Source organism: Carcharhinus amblyrhynchos, unplaced genomic scaffold (assembly GCF_965287045.1).
Source record: "Carcharhinus amblyrhynchos unplaced genomic scaffold, sCarAmb.v2.hapA scaffold_546, whole genome shotgun sequence".
NCBI lineage: Eukaryota > Metazoa > Chordata > Chondrichthyes > Carcharhiniformes > Carcharhinidae > Carcharhinus > Carcharhinus amblyrhynchos.
In genome coordinates this window covers 21,999-30,000 of record NW_027650286.1, presented here as the reverse complement: position 1 = coordinate 30,000, position 8,002 = coordinate 21,999, and positions in this window count along the sequence as shown.

Sequence of the window (8,002 nt, the reverse complement as noted above, 5' to 3'; positions counted from 1 at the left end):
TCTCTCTTTCTTTCTCTCCTTTTCTCTCTCTCTCTGTCTCTCTATCTCTCTCTTTCTTTCTCTCCTTTTCTCTCTCTCTGTCTCTCCTTTTCTATCTCTCTGTCTCTCTCTCTCTGTCTCCCTTTCTCTCTCTCTCTCTCTCACACACTCTCTCTCTCACTCTCTCTCCCTCACATTGGATGGGATTTTCCAGCTGCGCTTACCACAAAATCGGAAATCCCACCCTAGATCAGCGGATCTTTGCGTACCCCGCCCTGTCACCCACCCACTATGATTCCTGTGGCAGTGGGACAGGAAACATCCCTCCATTGTCTCTTTCTCTCCCTCTCGTTCTCTTCAGCCTCTCACACTAAGAAAGGCTAAAAGAGGGCATGAGAAGACTTTGGCTGATAGGGTTAAGGAGAATCCTAAGGCGTTCTATAGGTATGTCAAGAATAGAAGGTTGGTTAGGGCAAGATTAGGGCAGTTATAGACAGCAGAGGGAAGTTATGTGTGGAACCGGAGGAGATTGGAGAGGCATTGAACCAATATTTCTCTTCGGTGTTCACGCAGGGGGACATGGATATAGCTGGGGAGGACACTGGGTTGCAGGGGAGTAGAATTGACAGTGTTACAGTTGATAAGGAGGATGTGCTGGATATTCTGGAGGGTCTGAAAATAGATAAGTCCCCTGGTCCGGATGGGATTTACCCCAGGATTCTCTGGGAGGCAAGAGAAGTGATTGCTGAGCCTCTGGCTCTGATCTTCAGGTCGTCGTTGGCCTCTGGTATAGTACCGGAAGATTGGAGGTTAGCGAATGTTGTCCCATTGTTTAAGAAGGGGAACAGAGACTTCCCTGGGAATTATAGACCAGTGAGTCTCACTTCTGTTGTGGGCAAGGTTTTAGAAAAAATTATTAGGGATAGGATTTATAGTTATTTGGAGAGTAATGAATTGATTGGAGATAGTCAGCATGGTTTTGTGGAGGGTAGGTCGTGCCTTACTAACCTTATTGAGTTTTTTGAGAAAGTGACCAAAGAGGTGGATGGGGGTAAGGCAGTGGACGTGGTGTATATGGATTTTAGTAAGGCGTTTGATAAGGTTCACCATGGTAGGCTTCTGCAGAAAATGCAGATGTATGGGATTGGGGGTGATCTAGGGAACTGGATTAGGAATTGGCTAGCGGATAGGAGACAGAGGGTGGTGGTTGATGGTAAATATTCATCATGGAGTTCGGTTACGAGTGGTGTGCCTCAGGGATCTGTTTTGGGGCCACTGCTGTTTGTAATTTTTATTAATGATCTGGATGAGGGTATAGTTGGGTGGATTAGTAAATTTGCTGATGACACCAAAGTCGGAGGTGTGGTAGATAGTGAGGAAGGGTGTCACAGTTTGCAGGAAGACTTAGACAGGTTGCAGAGCTGGGCCGAGAGGTGGCGGATGGAGTTTAATGCGGAGAAGTGTGAGGTAATTCACTTTGGTAGGAATAACAGATGTGTTGAGTATAGGGCTAACGGGAGGACTTTGAATAGTGTGGATGAACAGAGGGATCCAGGTGTATGTGTACATAGATCCCTGAAAGTTGGGAATCAAGTAGATAAGGTTGTTAAGAAGGCATACGGTGTCTTGGCGTTTATTGGTAGGGGGATTGAATTTAGGAGTCGCAGCGTCATGTTGCAACTGTACACAACTCTGGTGCGGCCGCACTTGGAGTACTGTGTGCAGTTCTGGTCCCCACATTACAGGAAGGATGTGGAGGCTTTGGAGAGGGTGCAGAGGAGGTTTACCAGGATGTTGCCTGGTATGGAGGGGAGATCCTATGAGGAGAGACTGAGGGATTTGGGGTTGTTTTCGCTGGAAAGAAGGCGGCTAAGAGGGGATCTTATTGAAACATATAAGATGATTAGAGGTTTAGATAGGGTGGATAGTGATAGCCTTTTTCCTCTGATGGAGAAATCTAGCACGAGGGGGCATGGCTTTAAATTAAGGGGGGGGTAGTTATAGGACGGATGTCAGGGGTAGGTTCTTTACCCAGAGGGTGGTGAGGGATTGGAATGCCCTGCCTGCTGCAGTTGTAAATGCGCCTAGTTTGGGGGCGTTTAAGAGATCTGTGGATAGGTTTATGGACGAAAAGGGATTGGTATAGGCTAGTGGGTCATTGTTTTTGTAACTGGTCGGCGCAACATCGTGGGTCGAAGGGCCTGTTCTGCGCTGTAATGTTCTATGTTCTATAAGTCAGGAGTGTGATGGAATACTCTCCACTTCCCTGGATAGGTGCAGCTCCCAACAACACTCGAGAAGCTTGACACCGTCCACAGTGGGTTAGCGCTGCTACCTCACGGCGCCAGGGTCCTGGATTCGATTCCAGCCTCGGGTCACTGTCTGTGCGGAGTCTGCACGTTCTCCCCATGTCTGCATAGGTTTCCTCCCATACTCTAAAGCTGTGCAGGTTAGGTGGATTGGCCATGCTAAATTGCCTCTTAGTGTCCAAAAATGTGTAGGTTAGGTTATTGGCCATGCGAAATTGCCCCTTAGTGTCCAAAGATGTGCAGGTTAGGTGGATTGGCCATGCTAAATTGCCCCTTAGTGTCCAAAAATGTGCAGGTTAGGTGGATTGGCCATGCTAAATTGCCCCTTAGTGTCCAAAGATGTGCAGGTTAGGTGGATTGGCCATGCTAAATTGCCCCTTAGTGTCCAAAGATGTGCAGGTTAGGTGGATTGGCCATGCTAAATTGCCCCTTAGTGTCCAAAAATGTGCAGGTTAGGTGGATTGGCCATGCTAAATTGCCCCTTAGTGACCAAAGATGTGTAGGTTAGGTGGATTGGCCATGTTAAATTGCTCCTTATTGTCCAAAGATGTGCAGGTTAGGTGGATTGGCCATGCTAAATTGCCCCTTAGTGTCCAAAGATGTGCAGGTTAGGTGGATTGGCCATGCTAAATTGCCCCTTAGTGTCCAAAGATGTGCAGGTTAGGTGGATTGGCCATGCTAAATTGTCCCTTAGTGTCCAAAGATGTGCAGGTTAGGTGGATTGGCCATGCTAAGTTGCCCATTAGCATCCAAAGATGTGCGGGTTAGGTGGATTGGCCATGCTAAGTTGCCCCTTAGTGTCAGGGGGGATTAGCGAGGGTAAATGTGTACGTTTACGGGTGAGGGGATCAGAGGTCATAGAAATCATAGAATCATCGAAACCCTACAGTGCAGAAAGAGGCCCTTCGGCCCATCGAGTCTGCACTGACCACAATCCCACCCAGACCCTACCCCCCCATATCCCTACATATTATTACCACATTATTAGGTAATGGGGAAAAGGTGGGGAGAATGGGGTGGAGAAACTTATCAGCCTTGGCTGGAACAGACTCGATGGGCCAAATGGCCTCGTTCTACCCCTACAACTTCTGGCGAATTTGCTTTAAACTTACCTCACGCAAAGTTGGAGGAGTTGTAGACGGTGAGGATGGCTGTTACAGTTTGCAGAGGGACATAGATAAGCTGCAGAGCTGGGCCGAGAGGTGGCGAATGGAGTTTAATGTGGAAAAGTGTGAGGTGATTCACTTTGGTAAGAGTAACAGGAGTACAGAATATAGGGCTAATGGGAGGACTCTTGGTAGTGTCAACGATCAGAGAGATCTCGGGGTACACGTGCATAGATCCCTGAAAGCTGGCACCCAGGTTGTTAAGAAGGCGTACGGTGTGTTAGCTTTTATTGGTAGAGGGATTGAATTTCGGAGCCTTGTTACAACTGTACAAAACTCTGGTGCAGCCGCACTTGGAGTATTGCGTACAGTTCTGGTCGCCGCATTATAAGAAGGATGTGGAGGCATTGGAAAGGGTGCAGAGGAGGTTTACCAGGATGTTGCCCGGTATGGTGGGAAGGTCTTACGAGGAAAGGCTGAGGGACTTGAGGTTATTTTCATTGGAGAGAAGAAGGTGACCTAATTGAGGCAGACAAGATGATCAGAGGGTGGACAGTGAGAGCCTTTTTCCTCGGATGGTGATGGCTAACACGAGGGGACATAGCTTTAAATTGAGGGGTGGTAATTATAGGACGGAGGTAGGTTCTTGACTCAGAGGGCGTGGAATGCCCTGCCTGCAGCAGTTGTGGACGCGCCAACTTTAAGGGCGTTCAAATGGTCAGTGGATAGGCAAATGGAGAACATTGGAATAGTTTAGGTTAGAGGGTCATTAGATTGGTTCCACTGGTTGGCGCAACATCGAGGGCCTGTACTGCGCTGTAATGTTCTACGTTCAATCTCTCGTTGCTCTTGCAGGCCACATCATGGTGAATGGACCAGTCACACCCATTCCAGTCAAAGCGAAACCTTCCGTGGTGGACCCCGTCATCCCGCAGGTCCCACTGGGTGAGTCCTCCCATGCTGGATTCTGCTGTTGTCTTATCTCTCTGCAGAGTCCGCTCCATCTCTCTCTCTCGCCCTCTCCGTGGACCTCTCCCTCCCTGTTCCCGGGGAGAATCGTAAGTAGACAATCGAAGCGAGGATCCCGACTCGATACCAGAGGCAGGGCCGTGCCGCTGAGGGTGTATCAGGTTCTGGTCAGGCCCCATTTGGAAATATTGTGAGCAGTTTTGGGCCCCCGTGTCGAAGGAAGGATGTGCCGGCCTTGGAGAGGGTCCAGAGGAGCTTCATCCTGGGAATGAAAGGCTTGGGGAGGCGGTGGCCCCAGTTGTATTGTCTCCAGACTAATAATTCCCCTATTCTGGGGGACCCGGGTTCGAATCCCACCTCAGTAGATGGTGGAATTTGAATTCAATTAAAAAAATCTGGGATTAAGAATCTACTGATGACCCATTGTTGGAAAAAACCCATCCGGTTCAATTTAGGCGGATAGAATTCCAACAGTGCAGAAGGAGGCCATTTGGCCCATTGAGTCTGCACCGAGCGCAGTCCCTTATCCCTGTAACCCCACTTATTTACCCTGTTAATCCCCCTGAACTATATCTTGGGACGCTAAGGGGTAAGTTATCATGGCCAATCCACCTAACCAGCACGTCTTTCGGACTGTGGGAGGAAACCGGAGCGCCCGGAGGAAACCCACGCAGACATGGGGAGAATGTGCACACAGACAGTGACCCAAGCCGGGAATCGAACCCGGGTCCCTGGCGCTGTGAGGCAGCGGCACTAACCACCGGGCCACCCCAAGTTAGATTTGAAAGTTTATTTATTAGTTACAAGTAGGCTGACATTAACACTGCAGTGAAGTTACTGTGAAAATCCCCCAGTCGCCACACTCCTGTTCAGGTAAACTGAGGGAGAATTTAGCACCTAACCCACACGTCTTTGGGAGGGAAGTGGATGTCATTGAAACTTCCAGGATACTGAAAGGTCCCCGGATAGAGCGGACGCGGGGAAGATGTTCCCATGAGTCGGAGAGACTGGGATCCGAGGGCACAGCCTCAGAGTAAAGGGACAACCCTTTAGGACCGAGATGGGGAGGGATTTCTTCAGCCAGAGGGTGGGGGGTGAATCTGTGGAACTCGCTGCCCCAGAGGAGGCCGGGTCACTGAGTGTATCGGAGACAGAGATAGATAGGGCCCCGAGTAGAGAACCCAGACACCTTCGATGGAGACAACAGGCAGGATGGGTGAAGGTAGCTGGGAGTGCAGGCTACACCAATATTGACAGAAACACTACCCAGCATGAAACCCGTGTAGGTTTCGTCCGGGTGCTCCGGTTTCCTCCCACAGTCCAAAGATGTGTGGGTTAGGTGGATTGGCCATGCTAAATTGTCCCTTAGTGTCCAAAGATGTACAGGTTAGGTGGATTGGCCATGCTAAATTGTCCCTTAGTGTCCAAAGATGTGTAGGTTAGGGTGGATTGGCCATGCTAAATTGTCCCTTAGTGTCCAAAGATGTGCAGGTTAGGTGGATTGGCCATGCTAAATTGCCCCTTAGTGTCCAAAGATGTGCAGGTTAGGTGGATTGGCCATGCTAAATTGCCCCTTAGTGTCCAAAGATGTGCAGGTTAGGTGGATTGGCCATGCTAAATTGCCCCTTAGTGTCCAAAGATGTGCAGGTTAGGTGGATTGGCCATGCTAAATTGCCCCTTAGTGTCCAAAGATGTGCAGGTTAGGTGGATTGGCCATGCTAAATTGCCCCTTAGTGTCCAAAGATGTGCGTGTTAGGTGGATTGGCCATGCTAAATTGCCCCTTAGTGTCCAAAGATGTGCAGGTTAGGTGGATTGGCCATGCTAAATTGCCCCTTAGTGTCCAAAGATATGTAGGTTAGGTGGATTGGCCATGCTAAATTGTCCCTTAGTGTCCAAAGATGTGTAGGTTAGGTGGATTGGCCATGCTAAATTGTCCCTTAGTGTCCAAAGATGTGTGGGTTAGGTGGATTGGCCATGCTAAATTGTCCCTTAGTGTCCAAAGATGTGTGGGTTAGGTGGATTGGCCATGCTAAATTGTCCCTTAGTGTCCAAAGATGTGCAGGTTAGGTGGATTGGCCATGCTAAATTGCTCCTTAGTGTCCAAAGATGTACAGGTTAGGTGGATTGGCCATGCTAAATTGTCCCTTAGTGTCCAAAGATGTACAGGTTAGGTGGATTGGCCATGCTAAATTGTCCCTTAGTGTCCAAAGATGTACAGGTTAGGTGGATTGGCCATGCTAAATTGTCCCTTAGTGTCCAAAGATGTACAGGTTAGGTGGATTGGCCATGCTAAATTGCCCCTTAGTGTCCAAAGATGTGTAGGTTAGGTGGATTGGCCATGCTAAATTGTCCCTTAGTGTCCAAAGATGTGTAGGTTAGGTGGATTGGCCATGCTAAATTGTCCCTTAGTGTCCAAAGATGTGCAGGTTAGGTGGATTGGCCATGCTAAATTGCCCCTTAGTGTCCAAAGATGTACAGGTTAGGTGGATTGGCCATGCTAAATTGTCCCTTAGTGTCCAAAGATGTGCAGGTTAGGTGGATTGGCCATGCTAAATTGTCCCTTACAGCCAGGAGGGTTAGCAGGGTAAATTGTTGGGATTGCTATAGGTGCGTCTTGATGGGCTGAATGACCTTCTTCTACACTGTGGGGATTCTGTGAATCTAATTCCCGCAGAGCAGAAGGAGACCATTCAGCCCATCGAGTCTGTTCTGACCACAATACCTCAGGCCCTATCTGTGCAACCCCACATATTTACCCTGCTCACCCCCCTGACACTAAGGGGCAATTTAGCATGGCCAATCCACCTAACCTTCACATCTTTGGACACTAAGGGGCAATTTAGCATGGCCAATCCACCTAACCTGCAGATCCTAGGACACTAAGGGGCAATTTAGCATGGCCAATCCACCTAACCTGCACATCTTTGGACACTAAGGGACAATTTAGCATGGCCAATCCACCTAACCTGCACATCTTTGGACACTAAGGGACAATTTAGCATGGCCAATCCCCCCTAACCTGTACATCTTTGGACACTAAGGGGCAATTTAGCATGGCCAATCCACCTAACCTGCACATCTTTGGACACTAAGGGGCAATTTAGCATGGCCAATCCACCTAACCTGCACATCTTTGGACACTAAGGGGCAATTTACCATGGCCAATCCACCCTAACCTGTACATCTTTGGACACTAAGGAGCAATTTAGCATGGCCAATCCACCTAACCTGCACATCTTTGGACACTAAGGGGCAATTTAGCATGGCCAATCCCCCTAACCTGCACATCTTTGGACACTAAGGGGCAATTTAGCATGGCCAATCCACCCTAACCTGTACATCTTTGGACACTAAGGAGCAATTTAGCATGGCCAATCCACCCTAACCTGCACATCTTTGGACACTAAGGAGCAATTTAGCATGGCCAATCCACCTAACCTGTACATCTTTGGACACTAAGGGACAATTTAGCATGGCCAATCCACCTAACCTGCACATCTTTGGACACTAAGGGGCAATTTAGCATGGCCAATCCACCTAACCTGCACATCCTTGGACACTAAGGGGCAATTTAGCATGGCCAATCCCCCTCTTTGGTCTGTGGGGGGGAAACCGGAGCACCCGGAGGAAATCCACGT